General features: G+C 40.7%; 1 long non-coding RNA gene across 2 annotated transcripts; it reads right to left on the reverse strand.

Moving 5' to 3' along the window:
• Nucleotides 1–1,407: 1,407 nt before the first annotated feature.
• Nucleotides 1,408–7,300, reverse strand: LOC118237766. 2 transcript variants are annotated; one of them, XR_004768063.1, is made up of 4 exons: nt 7,224–7,300; nt 6,918–7,084; nt 6,507–6,693; nt 1,408–2,190 (listed from the first exon to the last, which is right to left on the reverse strand). It is a non-coding gene; the product is annotated as an uncharacterized LOC118237766 (long non-coding RNA). The 2 variants fall into 2 exon arrangements; XR_004768062.1 differs by lacking the exon at nt 7,224–7,300 and having other exon boundaries at nt 6,918–7,174.
• Between the last annotated feature and the right edge of the window lie 9,960 nt (nt 7,301–17,260).

A 17,260-nucleotide genomic window follows, 5' to 3' on the forward strand; every position in this document is an offset into this window, starting at 1 on the left:
TTCATGTCTGTAACCACCACAAGAGAGCTCTTGGGAGTAGCCACACATATGTCATAGAGGCTATGGTCAACACAGCAACCTTCTGGAACTTTCATTTCCTTGATAACTAGAAATATATGTATTTGGTATGTTTTAATGAGTTTCAAGCACTCTAGCATGATGAGCTGTGAGATTTTTATCAGGTGTAAAATAGTTTCAGGGTGTGTGTGAGGTAAAGACCTTTGTAAACTTATTTAACAAGAAATCGTCATTAAAATTATAGATTGCAAACAGGGTCTACGGCATTCTTCTCATCTAATTAATATTACCCATTTTTAAATTCTACTCTGTGTTACAAGGAAGCAGAAGAAACTGGAAAGATCCTACCAACTCTATTTTTGACTCACCAGTGACTTTTCCCATGATGGCCAGTCACTTCTGCACTAGATTCTTTTTCAGCCCCCGCCTACTACAAAGGATATACAGTTGTCCCAATTATTTTTGATAGCATGGTTCTTCAACTTCCTTAGAAGAAAATGGCCATCAATATAAGGCTTCAGATATAATTTTAGTATGTTTCATGCTTCTCCTTTTTTTCAGATAACCATTAAAATGCTTGTAGTTTTCATAAACTAAGGCAAAATATATAAACTTGCTCCTGTTCTCTTTCTCACTGAAAACCACTCTGCTAGAATTTCCCCTGTTTTCACCTCACAAACATCTCTCCCCTGTTGAAACCTTACCCACCTACAAAACTTTCTGGATTTCTTACAACCAGATGTATTCTTCCCCCTCTTGAACCACACATAACTTTCTACTTTTCTTGAGGTGGTTCTCACTTTGTGTCTCATATTAATATTCTCGCCATATTGCTTCCTACTCATGACAGCACCTTCCTTAAAGCTGGGCAGAGTTCCTAGTGTCTTTCACCTCCTTGGCCTACTGCTCTACACCTATTAAACATGCTGTATTTTTCTAAATAACTAGTCTCTAAGTTTGGAGTAGCAGATGGTTTGTTTGTTGACTTGCTTAGTTTTATTGGTTAAGGGTTTTTGTTTTGTTTTTAATATTGGTTGGTTGATTGGTCCTGGTTTTGGTTTTCAGTTTTTGTTTTTGCTTTCTGACAATTTGTTTTGTTTTGAGACAGGTCTTTCTACATAGCCCTAATTGGCCAGGAATTTATTGTGTAGCCCAGGCTGGCCTGAATATTTGAATCTTCCTTCCTTTGTCTCCTGCGTGCTGGGATTATAGGTACAATTTACCTGGCCTCTCCAGTTCTTGAGGATTTTGTTGTTGCTGCCTTCTTTTCTTCTATTAAAAATAGATGTTTTTCATACAGTATATTCTGATTATGGCTTCCCCTTCCTCACCTCCTCCCAGTTCCTCCCCTCCGCCCCTCCCATCCAGATCTACTCCCTTTCTGTCTCAAATTAGAAAACAGACATCTAAGAAATAATGATAAAATTAAACAGAACAAAAAAGTAGGAATCAGACAAATCAGAAAAAAAGGAGTCAAAGAAAAGCATGAGAAATACACACAGGTACAAAAACTTACTTTCACACATAGGAATCCCACAGAAACACAAAACCAGAAGCAGCAAAATGTATGCAAAGGACCTGTAAGGTTAAAAATTAGTTAATTAATTAATTTTAAAAGCCCTGGCGCAACATTATGAGATAAGGAACCTTCAAAGATGCCATGGAGTTCATTTTCTGTCTGTCGTCCACTACTGGGCATGCAGCCTACCCTTAAGAGTAATTTGTTTCCCCAGCGAGTCTCTTGTAGAAAACTAAATTTTCATTTGCAAGAGGACAATGACTTGGAGATAGCTTCTGAGTTAGGGATGGGGACCTGTGTCCACGTCTCCTTTCAGTTCTAGTACTCCCTCTGGTGCAGACGACACAGGTCCTGTGCTTGCTGCCTCAGTCTCTGTGAGCTCATTTGTGCAGGGTGCTGTTGTTTTTAGAAAGCCTTGATCCCTTGGTGGCCTCCACTCACTCTGGTTCCTACACTGTTTCTGCCTCCTCTTCTGCAAAGTTCCGAGTCCTGAGAGGAGATGGATAGAGACATCCCTTTTAGGACAGAGTATCCCAACATCTCATACTCTCTGCACATTAGCTGTGTGTGTCTGTATTTATTTCCATCCAATAGGAAGCTTCTCTGATGATGGCTGAGACAGGCACGGATCTGCTGCGTTGATATATGTCCCTCTAGGTTTGGAGGAAAGAGCAGATGAACATTTTAGAAGACAGGAACAGACTGGAAGCTTCAGACACAATCAAAAGCACTGAAATCATTGTTTCATTTTCTTGATAACACACCAAAGGGCTTTCAAGGTGCTTATTTCTGGAAGAGCTGGTTCTTCTGTGAGGACCTCAGCCACACCTAACTCCTGGTTCTTCCAAATCTATCCCTAATCCCTAAAATAGAAGCTAGGTACCTAAAATGTAGTCTGGTCTGCATTTTGTGTGTAAGAGATCATGAACAAGTCATGTGATTGTCTATGGACCCCATCTTTTTATCAGTTGCGTCTGTGGTTTGTCTGCTTCATGTTGTGGTGAGGCTGGAGTGGGGTGGAAGGAAAGGCAGCACAGCCAACAGTGTGAGGAACTGGGCCTAAAACAGGTCAGTGTTAAACATTAGGATATGGCTCTGGAATCAGACTCTGCCCTGCACTCCCTGTAAATACCCATCTCTGACACCTTCTATGTAACAAGAGAAGACAAAGGAACATGACTAGAGACTTTGTGAGGAGTAAATGAGAAAATCTGTGAAAAGCACTTGGCACTGTGTCTATTATTATTGTAACACTGTGGCTTCAATATGAATTTTGTTAAGACTTCTCATTTCTCACATAACTTGAAACTGCATGACATGATTCGAGCACATGGTTTTTATATATAAATCTCCTTGAAGGACTGAAATACTTAGAAAATTTTATGGAAAAGAGTTTGTATCTAGCTATTGCATCACACACTCCAAATCTCTTAAACAATGGGAAGTACTGGAAAAAAGTTTAAAAGGCAGACTACCTTCAACAAAGTAAATTCTTATCATTCAAACGTAAATATGAGACTGAGCATGGTAGTACAGGTCTTTAATCTCATCACTTGGAAGGCTGACAAAAGTAGATCTTTGTGGGTTTGAAGCCAGCCTGGTCTGCATAGCAAGCTCCAAGATAGCCAATGCTACCTACTGAAACCCTGTCCCAAAACAACAACAAAGTAAATATGAGTTTTTAGCTCCGTGAATGAAATTTGACTTTTGACTGATTTATGTTCCCAATTATAACAGGATTTTCTCTCAATCCCAACACTTTACGCCATCCTTATCTCAACTGCCTCGCTTGTGTGTGCATCCACAGGACTCTGTGTACCCTGCAACATACTATTCATTTTGGGTTCACAAACTCCACAGTAAAGAATGTTTCCAGTAGCCAGTTTTGACAACTCTTGTAATTTGCGGTGGTGTTTTCATTACAGTGTGTCATACGGGAAGCCACAAAGGATTAGACATAGACCAGCTCATCCACGTTACGTCCAGCCAGTAATCACAGTGCTTCCCACCACCAGCATCCTTAAGTGTCTCAGTGCCCACTTCCCACTCGCCCTATAGGATGTCTCTAAACTTGGTAAGAAACAGATGGGCCATACGGTCCAAAATGTCATTATCTGCACTTTATTTGTTTCTGCAATTTGATCCCTCAGAAACATCATGGCCCACAACGAGATGAATATTGTGTGGTCAAATATTGTGTGGGATTTAAAGGCCATAGGGAAACTTTGGAGGAGGCGTTAGGAAAAGGGAGGACAAGAAACATGAGCTGGAGAAGGACAGAGCCTATGTCATGGGATCCATGCTATACCTACCCATGCTATTCATACCCTCCCCACAGCATGACAGACCTGGCTTTTAAAAATCCATAAATCATATGTTCTCCACTCAAACTTGAATTGGGCAGGGGGAACTCAATCATACCGTTATATTAGACTAACTGAAACCAGGTGATACATTTGTCACCAGGGTGGAAAGGCCACGCCCAGGACTTGTTGCCTGATTTATTTCTGTTTCCTGAGTTATTTTTGACAGGGTGCACTAAGGAGTAACAAAATCACTTTAGAACTCTGAGCCTGCTCATCAATTAAAGAAACTATCTGCTATCTGCAGTGTTCCCTTTCACCAACAGAACTCCAATGTCTTCTGTTTGATTTCATGAAATATTTGACAAGGTTATGTTTTTTTTGTTTTGGGGGGCGCTTATTTTTATATTTTGGGTTTTTTTTTTCTCCTTCTTAACATTCTAATAGGTCCCCAGGTTCTGCTTTAGATTGGTGGATTTTTCCAACATTTTTTTCCAGGTTTCTCTCCTGACATCGAACCAAAAAGATTAGTCTTAGCCCTCTCTTCCTCTTGACAGTTGGAGTGATCTTAATCATGCTGATGGCTTTAGCCATTGCCTACAACTCCTGGTGTCAAAATGGCACTTTCTAACCTAACCGTTGCCCTGAACCACATGCTCAAATTTTCAACTATTGAATAATCTCCTATAAAGATGCTGTATTTTGCATGAATCCAACTACCAATTTGATTAATTTAAAATGATATAAACCTGTATTTTCATTAGAATTGCTATTTTATTACTAGGATATTATATACATGTAGAGAAAGAGGTGTGTGTGTGTGTGTGTGTGTGTGTGTGTGTGTGCATGTGTGTGTGCATGTATGTGCGTGTATGTGCATGCATGTGTGTGTGTATGCACATGTATGTGTCTGTGTGTGTGTGTGTGCACACGCATGCACAGGAAACCATGAATACTGTTTTTCTCTTCAAATGCTGTCTCTGCACATTTATGTCCTATATACTACAAACAATATCATTCTGTGATTGGTTAGATACTTCATTCTTATTGCCTCCCACAGAGCCTTTTACTTGACTCTCTCATCATATTTTTGCCCAGTAAGTAACTATTAATTCACCTACCTGTGTATCCCAGTTGTAAAGAGAAACAGCAAGCATTTTTTAATCTTGTATTACTCACTATCCAGAACTGTGTCTGGCACAAATGAAAAATCCAATCAATATTTTCAAATGGATACGTTATCCAAGCAATTCAAAGGCTGACTTTATTAACTTCACTTTTTCAATGTTACAATTCTTTAGACCAGTTCATACACAATTACAATATTTTCCACTTACATTTTATTTGTTGTATTATAAAACACATCTCCCTAAAGCTTATGGCTCAAGTTACGGCATTACTGCATTTTTCAGGACTTGAGCAAAGTGATGATACCCCATGACACATGCCTCTCAGCTATTACTTTTTACTGTTTCTGAGATACATAAGCAAAAGGTCTCTGAGCCCTCCCAACAAGCTGTACCCTGCCCCTAGCATCCATGTTTCCAATGAAGAGGTGAAATTTATGACAATGGCAGGATGCACTCCCTGTAACCTTCTTCCTACCTCATCCAGGACATAAGTGTCTACAACGTTCTTTTGACTGTGGGTGTGTCACCAAATCTCTTCCGGAAGTCCCAGTTTTAGCATTAAGAATTTGCAATTGAATAGTTTCTTTGTGACTTGATTACTTATGCAATGAATTTTAAAGTGCTTAAAAACATTTTGTAGATAATGTGAGAATATCTGTCAATATTCCACCTACTCAAGAAAAAAAAATCCCAATTTTAATTGTTTGTTTTTAGTTTTATTTCCCTGGAAATGTATTCATTCAACAAATATTGAGAAGTGGCTATGAACAGCATATGTGTATACCATATATATATATGGTATCACTATAATATTCCACTGAGGAATATAGAAAAAAATGAAATTATAAAAAATAATATAGTAAAAACAAAGTAAGTTAAACAACAAGAAATGCTATTCATTGGGTCAGAAAGGAGAAAGCATGTTTACATTATAGAAGACAGAGGTGCTGCGATGTGGGGGTCAGATGGTGGGTTTGTGGGGATATGTGGGTGGGATGGGAGCAACAGAGAGAGACAGGCTATGGAACGTTTTGTAGATGATAGACGTTTACTCCACTCAAAGAACAGGAGGAAATGAAAGATACTAAGAAGCCTGTTCTTATATTTTCAAAGGAAATTTTTGTCCATAGCATTGAGAATAGTTTACAGGAAGCCCAAGTGGAAATATGAAATCTAAAGAGCGCTATAACAATCCAGGCAAGAGTAGATGGTGGCTTGCTGTAGTGCAGCAGATGAGAAAGTAATGAGAGGCCATTGGGTTCTGAATGCTCTCTGAGGGCCAGGGTGGCTTTGTTCCCCAGACTGGATGTAAAATATAATGGTGTAACACCAAATTCCTTCCCAACACCTTCAACAGCATCTTCAAATCCACACAGCATTACATAATCATTTTCAAACCTTCTACTTGTTTCTGTAAGAACAGGTTGTTAACAAGAGTCCAGCTTTTCCAACCCCAAACGTCAATGTCTCACTCCCTGTGCTGATCATGCTACTTCCCCCCCTGATCATGCTGCTTACCCCCTCGGTATTTCTTACCTGAAAACTGCTGTAACCTTTCATGCACTTCAGTCTTTCCAATTTTTCTCATCTCTAATTCATTTTCCTCAAGGCTAACAGAACAGTGGTTCCAAAGCCCATGCATGCCCGTGCCTCTCCTCTGTTTAACATCTTCAGTGGAGCTGGCCAACAAGCCATACGTCTCCAACTTCACCATCCAAAATTCCTGGTAAATAAAATGACCATTAGCTGATTTTCCCAGCGTGCCCACCTTGTCTTCGTATAATCTCCCTATCTCCTGCTCAAGGGCGTAATTATTACCACAATGTGTGCACCTAGCACTTCTTCCTAAGCACTTAGAGAACGTCAGGATTCTGGGGCAGCTTCCAGTATGACTAGCTACCACTACATCCACTTAACATGAAAGATACTCAAAATGTCCATACTCACGTTGTAGAAAAATGTGCCACATGCAAATATATCTTCCGCCTCTCTGAGCTTTCTTTATTTTGCCTAGGCTTGCCCTTGGCCCGTCAGTGACAAGTTTTTTCCTGTTGTATCATAGTAATGTATAACTCCATTGCTACCATGCAGAGAAATGATCCCAGGAAGAGATCCTGAGAGAAAATGAAAGTAGCCTTTTCTTATTCCTCATGGTCACTTATCAGCGAGCACAGTACTTAACAAACCCACTGCCATAAGCAAAAGCCACATTCGTTTCCCTCCCACTTGTGTGTGAGCCATCCCCCAACTCACCCTGCCGCTCCCCAGTCCCCACATGCTATCATCTCACTGCTCATCCACAGCTGCAGTCAGTTTCTTTGCCAATGTTGATGATGCAGAAACTAAAACCACACCCTGACTTCTGGCCAATTTCTCAAACTTCCCTATCACTCACACGCATCCCCTATGCAAATGCCACAAATTTCACAAATATCACTCACTTCAGATCTCTCCAATTATCCTTTTTTGTCTGGCCAAACTACTATTCTATGTGGTCTGCATAAAATATTTAGGTTAGCTTTTTTCTCTTTTCTAGATTCATATTTTATATCATAAGTAATAAAGATTGTGTTCTCGTTTTTATTAATTTGGTTCCTTGACAATTTCATTATATAGATAGATTTTCATTATATAGATAAAATAGATTTATATTATTCTCTCCCCTTGCCATGTGTTATCTCCTTCCTATTCCTGTGACACCCTCTAACTCTTACCAGTCCCTTCCCCGGGTTCCTGAATTTGGGGTTGTTTTATGACCCACTTTTTGACCCAGGGCCAAATGCATAACCACTGGATTGGAACTTCCCACTGAAGCCTGACAGGGTAACAAGTGGATATAACAAAAGCTTATGACTGCCTTTTTCCTGAATCCATCAGTAGCAAATAGCTTTGTAATGGGAGATAGGGCTACTGAGGCCCTTCTCCATCTATGCCTGGCCATTGGTGGGCCCTTTTTGTACAGACTCACTGTACATCTGAAGTTGCTATAAGTTTGTGATTGTGTCAGTTCAGAAAATAATGTTGCATTTGCAACCTTTATTTCTTCAGTTATAAAATCAATTTCCCCTAATTTATCTCTGCAAAGAAATTTCAAATGGCCCTATTCACTCCAGGCACCTTCTTCCTAGTCACCCTACCTGTGGCTAAAAGACTATAATGTCATCCAACACACACACACACACACACACACACACACACACACACAGAGGGGAAGAGAGAGAGAGAAAACATAGAGAGAGGGAGGAGAGGGAGGGGTGAGGGAGAGAGTCAGGATATGCACTAATACACACTAGTACAGACGCTCCCAAATGAGCAATCCCTATCTGGGAATTCCAGATCTTTCCATTCTGAGGTTCTGTGTCACAATGCTTGCACTCATCCAGAGAGAAGATGCCTGCTTCTTCAGCACTGAGCACATTGGCAACAGCTTGATACTTATCAATTCATTTTAATTTCTCCAGCACAAAACTCAGACTCATCATCCTAAATAACCAAAAGAAGATAGGGAAATTAATCTAGTTATGTGACCAGAAAGAGAAGAAAATGAATTTTAATAAATGGATAGCTTTCTCTGCTGTGTTCATCTTACTAAAGCTAGACTCCACTCTTTGTCCAAAGACACAGTTGTAGAAAACTTAATTTCCAGACCCAACCTGAGTGTCAGGTTCCTCACAAACATGATGGCACTGGTGTTTGGAGGAAGGATAAATTGCCTGGACTCCTCCAACCTATAGACTGAGGATAAAGAACTTCTCTACTAACTTGCAAATCTAAATCTGATGAACGTAGCTCTTAACTTTTATAGGGGATTATTAAAACAAACAGAGGACTATGCCATCAGGTCTATGACAATTTAGAGTTTTCACTTAACATCACAGGACACTTGAGACAAAGCAGATCTGCTAAATGTTACTAAATGAAACTCCAGTGCATTGACTATCACCTGTGGCCAATTAAGCAGACCATTTCATTTTCCAGCTGGTCCTTGCAACTGCTTTGACAGTCAGTGACATCAATGGACATTGCTGCCTTTACTTGGAGCAAGATGACAGGTACAATCAGGCAGGCACAGCCATGGCTTTATTATTTCCAGTCAGCTATAGAGGACCCTTGTTAAGGAACTATGTCCAAATCTCACAGACAGATTAGCTCAACTCTCAGCTGCTTCAGAATCTGCTTTTCTTTTCTAAAACGAAAGATCAAATCCCCTCTGGCTGTCACTTGTAAAGAGGAACTATACATCTGATGGCTGAAGATGTACATATTGAAATAGGATATGTGTCCAAGTTTAACAATCTGCCAAACTGTCCATGCTTTCCTTCTGCCTTGCACCACCTCCTCCTTGAGTCATCAAACCCAGAATGTGTTCAAGACCATGGAAGTTGAACAGAAGTATTCTGAAGGTGAAGTGACATGCAGCCATCCTCACGATCACTTGATTGAATGATGAGAGATACAGAACAATAAGCGAAAGGCCACCACTCAGAGTGGTCTGTGCATATAATATAATATCTCCACCAATTTCCAGGAAGCTAAGAGGAGGCAGGGAAGACAGCTACTGCCTGCATTCCAAGCAGTGAGAAGACTTCAGTATTGAGTTGTGTAGTTCGACATATGAATGGCATCACAAGTGAAAGTTAAATGTAAAGAAAATTATAAGCTCAAGAGATGAGACATAAACTCATCCTAATTTCTTAGATGGCTAGGATGGTCTCCATTGTTGTTCAGTGAAAACTGAGAGTTGGATGCAAACTCAGAATTAGGATCCAACACACCTGGACACTGCCAAGGCTTCCAGGTAGGCCAGGGGATGGTTCCGGTTCCTGCTCAGCGGCCCTGCTTGGAAACATCTGACACCAGGGATCTGCTCAACGGATCCGAACTCAGCAGCGGGATCCAACACACCTAGACACTGCCAAGGCCCTGGTAACAGTGCCACCTCCATCCACGACAAGAAGACAAACATCAGAGTATTGGAACTGTTTGCATCTACCAGAAGGGAACCTTGGTCCCATACCCACCAGGAGAGGAAGAGATTCCTGCTATACCCACCAGAAGAAAGGATGAGAAGAGGACAAGGTAAAAGCACATTCAACAACAGAAAACCCAATATGACATCACCAGAGACTAGGAACCATACACCAGCAAGACCTGAACATCGCAATGCAGAGGAAGCAGAAGAGAATGAGCTTAAAAAACATCTTCATGAAAATGATAGATGACCTCAAAGAGGACATGAGAAAATCCCTTAAAGAAATGGAAGAAAAAACAAACCAAAAAATTACAAGAAATCAACAAATCTCTCAAGGAAAGAGTTCAAGACTTAAAAACTGAAATAGAGACAATAAAGAAAGCACAATCTGAGAGAATGCTGGAAACAGAAAAGCTGCGTAAATGATCAGGAACTACAGACACAAGCATAACCAACAATACAAGAGACGGATGAGAGAATCTCAGGAGTTGAAGACACACCAGGAAAAATAGACTCATCAACCAAAGAAAATCTTAAGCCCAACAAATCACTAACACAAAATATCCAAGAAATATGGGATACTGTGAAAACACCAAACCTAAGAATAATAGGTATAGAAGAAGGTGAAGAAATCCAACTCAAAGGCACAGAAAACATATTCAACAAAATCATAGAAGAAAACTTTCCCAACCTAAAGAAAGACATGCCAATGAAAATACAAGAAGCCTACAGAACACCAAATAGACTGAACCAACAATAAAGGTCTCCTCACCACATAATAATCAAAACCCCAAACATAGAGAACAAAGAGAAAATATTAAGAGCAGCAAAGGGAAAAGGTCAAGTAACATATAAAGGCAAACCTATCCGAATTACACCTGACTTTTCCATGGAAACTCTGAAAGCCAGAAGGTCCTGGATAGATATTCTACCTACACTAAGCGACCATGGATGCCAGCCCAGACTACTATACCCAGCAAAGCTTTCAATCAATATAAATGGAGAAAACAAGATATTCCATGACAAAACCAGATTCAAACAATACATAACCACCAATCCAGCCCTACAGAAAGTTCTGGAAGGAAAACTGCAACCCAAGGAAGTTAACTACAACCAGAAAAATATAGGCAATAGATAATCCCACTTTACCAACAGTCAAAAGGAAAAAGGGATAGAATCCCATACATAGTTACACCACCATCACCAAATCAAAACCAAACAAGAATGAACAATCAATGGTCATTAACATCCCTCAACATTAATGGACTTAACTCGAATATAAAAAGACACAGATTAGCAGAATGGATAAGAAGACAGAATCCTTCCTTCTGCTGCATACAAGAAACACACCTCAACTTCAAAGACAGACGGTACCTAAGAATTAAAGGTTGGGAAAAGATTTTCCAATCAAATGGACCCAAGAAACAAGCAGGGATAGCGATCCTAATATCCAAAAAATTGGACTTTAAACTAAAATCAATCAAAAGGGATGAAGTAGGTCACTTCCAACTCATCACAGGAAAAATCCATCAGGATGAAGTCTCAATTCTGAACATTTATGCCCCAAATACAAAGGCATCCACGTTTATAAAAGAAACATTACTAAAACTCAAATCACACATAAAACTGCACACACTTATAATGGGAGACTTCAACATCCCACTCTCACCACTGGACAGGAACACCAGACAGAAACTTAACAAAGAAACAAAAGAACCAATAGAAGTTATGGCGCAATTGGACTTAACAGGTATCTATAGAACATTCCACCCAAATACAAAACAATTTACCTTCTTCTCAGATGGAATCATCTCTAAAATCGACAACATACTTGGCAACATAGCAAACCTCAACAAGTACAAAAAAATTTGAAATAACCCCCTGTGTCTTATCAGACCACCATGCTTTAAAATTAGAAATCAACAACAACAAGAACTACAGAAAACCTACAAACTCATGGAAATTAAGTAACACACAATTGCACAATTCCTGTGTCGAGGAAGAAATAAAAAAAGAAATCGAAGATTTCCTAGAATTCAATGAGAATTCGGACACAACATATCCAAACCTATGGGATACTCCGAAAGCAGTGCTAAGAGGAAAGTTCATAGAGCTAAATGCCCACATGAAGAAACAGGAGAATAATCATACTAGAGAATTAACAGCACAACTGAAAGCTTTAGAACACAAAGAAGCCAATACAATCTGGAGGAGCAGATGCCAGGAAATAATGAAATTGAGGGCTGAAATCAATAAAATGGAAACTAGGAGAACAATACAAAGGATAAATATAATGATGAGTTGGTTCAACGAGGAAATCAACAAGATAGACAAACCTTTATCCAAACTTACCAAACAGCAGAGAGTGAACATGCAAATTAATAAAATCAGGAATGAAAAGGGGACATAACAACAGACACAGAGGAAATCCAGAGAATCATCAGGTCATAATTCGAAAACCTATATTCCTCAAAATTTAAAAAATCTAAAGGAAATGGAAACTTTTCTGGACAGATTTTACTTACCAAAATTAAATCAAGAACAGATAAACAACTTAAATAGACCTATAACCCCTAATGAAATTGAAGCAGTCATCAGAAGCCTCCCAAGCAAAAAAAAAGCCCAAGACCAGATGGCTTCAGTGCAGAATTCTACCAGAAATTCAAGGAACAGCTAATACCAATTCTCCTCAAAGTATTCCACACAATAAAAGCAGAAGGGTCATTGCCAAACTCTTTTTATGAGGCTACAATAACCTTGATACCCAAGACACACAAAGACACAACTAAGAAAGAGAACAACAGATCAATATCCCTCATGAACTTTGATGCAAAAACTCTCAATAAAATACTGGCAAATCGAATCCAAGAACACATCAGAGAAATCATCCACCATGATCAAGTAGGCTTCATCCCAGGGATGCAAGGATGGCTCAACATATGAAAATCCATCAATGTAATCCACCATATAAATATACTGAGGGAAAAAAACACATGATCATTTCACTAGATGCTGAAAAAGCCTTTGACAAAATCCAACACCCCTTGATGATAAAGGTCTTGGAGAAATCAGGGATAACAGGATCATATCTCAACCTAATAAAAGTAATATACAACAAGCCAACAGCCAACATCAAATTAAATGGAGAGAAACTCAATGCAATTCCTCTAAAATCCAGGAAAAGACAAGGCTGTCCACTCTCTCCATACCTCTTCAAAATTGTCCTTAAAGTTCTAGCTAGAGCAATAAGACAACAAAAGGAGATCAAGGGAATACAAATTGGAAAGGAAGAAGTCAAACTCTCACTATTTGCAGATGATATGATAGTCTACATAAGTGACCTGAAAAACTCTACCAGGGAACTCCTACAGCTGATCAACACCTTCAGCAAAGTGGCAGGATACAAGATTAACTCAAAAAAATCTGTAGCCCTACTATATACCGATGACATATTGGTGGAGAAAGAAATCAGAGAAACATCTGATGGGGAATGTACTGTGTATGTTCATCTTATTGATTACTGAATAAAGTACTTGTTTGGCCAATGAGACAGCAAGTTAGAAAGGACTAGGAGTCAAAGAGGATTCTGGGAAATGTAGTAGAGAAGTGGTGATCCAGGCTGGAAGTGACACAGCAAGGAGACTCATATTTAGCAAGAAGAAGCAGGAAGTGTCCCCCTTTTCCACTTTGCCTCCTCCAGCGGCAGGATGTGAGCCACCAGCAAGAGAGGGTGCCAGCAAAAGGCATCCTCTATAAAGATAAGTCTTATAACATACGTAGATTTATGATAATTAAGACTGAGCTAGCAGATGGAAGTCCTAGTCATTGGCCAAGCAGCTTTGTACCTAATACAAGTCTCTCTGTGCATTAATTGGGGCCCTAACACAGGCGGGCAGCTGGTGTAGACCGGCCACATGGCAGTAGGGCTCGGGCGGCGTTAGCAGAAAAATTTATCATAACAAACATTACCCTTTACAATTGCCACAAACACCATAAAATACCTTGGGGTAACACTAACCAAAAAAGTGGAAGACCTGTACCATAAGAATTTTTAGTTTCTAAAGAATGAAATTAAAGAAGATACCAGAAAATGGAAAGATTTCCCATGGTCTTGGATTGGTAGGATCAACATAGTAAAAATGGCAATCTTGTCAAAAGTAATCTACAGAATCAATGCAATCCCCATCAAAATCCCAACACAATTCATCACAGATATTGATATAACAATTCTCAATTTTATATGGAAAAACAAAAGACCCAGGATAGCCAAAACAACCCTGTACAATAAAGGAACTCCTGGAGGCATCACCATCCCTGACTTCAAGTTATATTACAGAGCTATAGTCCTGAAGTGTGCTTGGTATTGGCACAAAAATAGACAGGTTGACCGATAGAATAGAGTTGAAAACCCTGATATTAACCCACACACCTACGAACACCTGATTTTTGACAAACAATCCAAATTTATACTATGGAACAAAGAGAACATCTTCAACAAATGGTGCTGGCATAACTGGATGTGGACATGTAAAAGACTACAGATAGACCCGAGCCTTTCGCCATGCACAAAACTTAAGTCAAAATGGATCAAAGACCTCAACATAAATCCAGCCACACTGAACCTATTAGAAGACAAAGTGGGAAATACCATTGAATGAATTGGTACAAGAGACTGCTTCCTGAACATTACACTGTCCCGCGCACGCTGTATTTTCTCGGCCGGCAAGAAATACACGCAGGACACTCGGATCCTTCTGCAGAAAAGCTTTAATGCATCTTGAGAGAGAGCATAAGCTTACCAGAGCGGAGACACTGAACTAAGAAACCCATCCCTTATAAAGGCTGGCCAGCCGCCTGGGACATGTTACCCTATGAATGGCTTCAGCTCCTCAGGCCAAATGAGCCACAGGATAGGCAGAGATCAAAGGAATGGAGATTACCCAGCGCCTGTGAAGTAATTTACATCTTGGTGTCTTTAGGCACCATTATTGTAATGGAGCATGCAGGAAACGGCCCCCTACATATCCCCCTTTTTTTATTAATTAATGAAAAGGCTTTATTTTTTTTTCTTTTTTAAAACTTTTTTTCAGATTTTTTTAATTTAAATCAGAAACAACCTTGTTTTACATGTCAATCTCGATTCCCTCTCCCTCTCCTCTTCCCCTGCTCCCCCACTAACCCTCTATCCCATCCCCCTTATGCTCCCCAGGGAGGGTGAGGCCTTCCATGGGGATATTTTTTTTCTTTTTTTATTAAATTATTAATATTTTCACATATACTTTCCCTCTCCCTCTCCCTCCCCCCACCCCCATTCCTTCTCCCCCACCTCCAACCTACCCCCCACCCCATCCACCCGCCACTCCCCAGGCAGGGTAGGGCCCCCAACCAGGGTTCCACCAAGTCCACCAAATCTTCCTGTGCTGGGCCTAGGCCCCTCCCCATGTGTTCAGAGACAGAGCGAATCCCTTCAAGTGGGATGGGCTCTCGAAGTCCCTCCCACCCACCAGGGCAAAACGCCAGTCCACCTCCCTCTGGAGTCATTCATGATTTCTAGTTTCCTTGGGGTAGAGGATTATAGGCTGGTAAACCTTTGCTCTATGTCTAAAAATCCCAGGAGTGCAGGGGCCTCCCCATTGGCATCCATGATCAGGGGGCTGGATTAGTCCTGTACTGTCCTCCCAAAGAGCATCTGGGGTCGATATGCTTTCCCTTTTTCAGGCCAACTGTTTCTGTGGGTTTCTCCAACCAGGTACAGACCCCTTCGTTCTTCATTCCTCCCTCTCTTCAACTGAGTTCCAGATTTCAGCTCAGTGTATTTCTGTGGATGTCTGTCTCTGCTCTCATCAGCCACTGGATGAGGACTCTAGAATAGCATAGAGAGTATTCATCAATCTCATTCTAGGGGAAGGGTTTCTAGGCCAACTTCTCCTCCACTGCCCAGACTGTCAGATCGTGTCATCCTTATAGGTCTCTGGAGATCTTCCTAGTTCCAGATCTCTTCTCGGACCTATAGTGGCTCCCTCTGATACGGTATCTCTCATCCTGCTCTCTCTCCTCTATTCTTCCCCCAACTCAATATATCTGCTCCTCCATTTCTTCTCCTCTACTCTTCATCTTGTGCTCTTATTGTGGCAGCACCCACTTCCCTACCCTCATGCTCTCAATTAGCTAGGGAGTTCATGCCATTTCCCATTCCTGGGGTCCATTTATCCCTTAGAGTCATTCATGATTTCTAGTTTCCTTGGGGTAGAGGATTATAGGCTGGTAAACCTTTGCTCTATGTCTAAAAATCATATATGAGTGAGTACATACCATGTTTGTCTTTTTGTGATTGGGTTACCTCACTCAGGATGGTTTCTTCTAGTTCCATCCATTTGCCTGCGAATTTCAAGATTCCATTGCTTTTTTCTGCTGAGTAGTACTCCATTGTATAAATGTACCACATTTTCTCTTTCCATTCTTCAGTTGAGGGGCATCTAGGTTGTTTCCAGGTTCTGGCTATTACAAACAATGCTGCTATGAACATGGTTGAACATATGTCCTTGTTGTATGGACAAGCAGTATTTGGGTATATACCCAAGAGAGGAATGGCTGGATCTTGAGGTAGATTGATTCCCATTTTTCTGAGCAACCGCCATACTGATTTCCAAAGTGGTCTTACAAGTTCACACTCCCACCAGCAATGGAGGAGTGTTCCTTCTTCTCCACAACTTTATATTTTTACAAGCAAATAGGTCACCCATATGTTGAGGGATAGAGGTAGAGGTTGTACCTTCCCAAAATCAAACATTAAGACTGTGTACGAGAGTCGCCATCAGGCTGTTAGCTTGACCCGAAGCGCTCTTGACCTGTCCTCTGCCGTTTTTCTGGGAAAGGGAGCCTCGGGCAGGTAACCCTTATGCAGGTCAACGTACCTCTCAGAGAAGCCTGTATATTAGGCAACTCTGTGCGATGCCTTTGCTCAGCATCCCTCATTGGGCTGCTCAAACCAGACACTCTACCCTGTGCAATGAGCCTAGGCTCCGGGTGTGCAAGAGCTGTCTGGCCGGCGGCCTATTGCTTAAGCATAGTTAGCCAAAATATAAGCGTTTGGGCGATCTCTCTTTGTTTGAGCACTCGAGCTTACAGACCAGCCAGAGGAGTAACACCAATCCGCAAATGGCTGCATCAAACAATTCCACCCCCACCCCTTTAGCGATACAATCTCTCCGCCAAGGACAGGAGTTAATCTGGATAACAATAGCGGCTCTCAACTCCCGGGGAGAGGGTGGAGTTTCGACTTTTGAAGGTCCGAAGGGGCTCTTCGGGTTGAGTCTTT

This window comes from Cricetulus griseus, chromosome 2, assembly GCF_003668045.3.
Source record: "Cricetulus griseus strain 17A/GY chromosome 2, alternate assembly CriGri-PICRH-1.0, whole genome shotgun sequence".
NCBI lineage: Eukaryota > Metazoa > Chordata > Mammalia > Rodentia > Cricetidae > Cricetulus > Cricetulus griseus.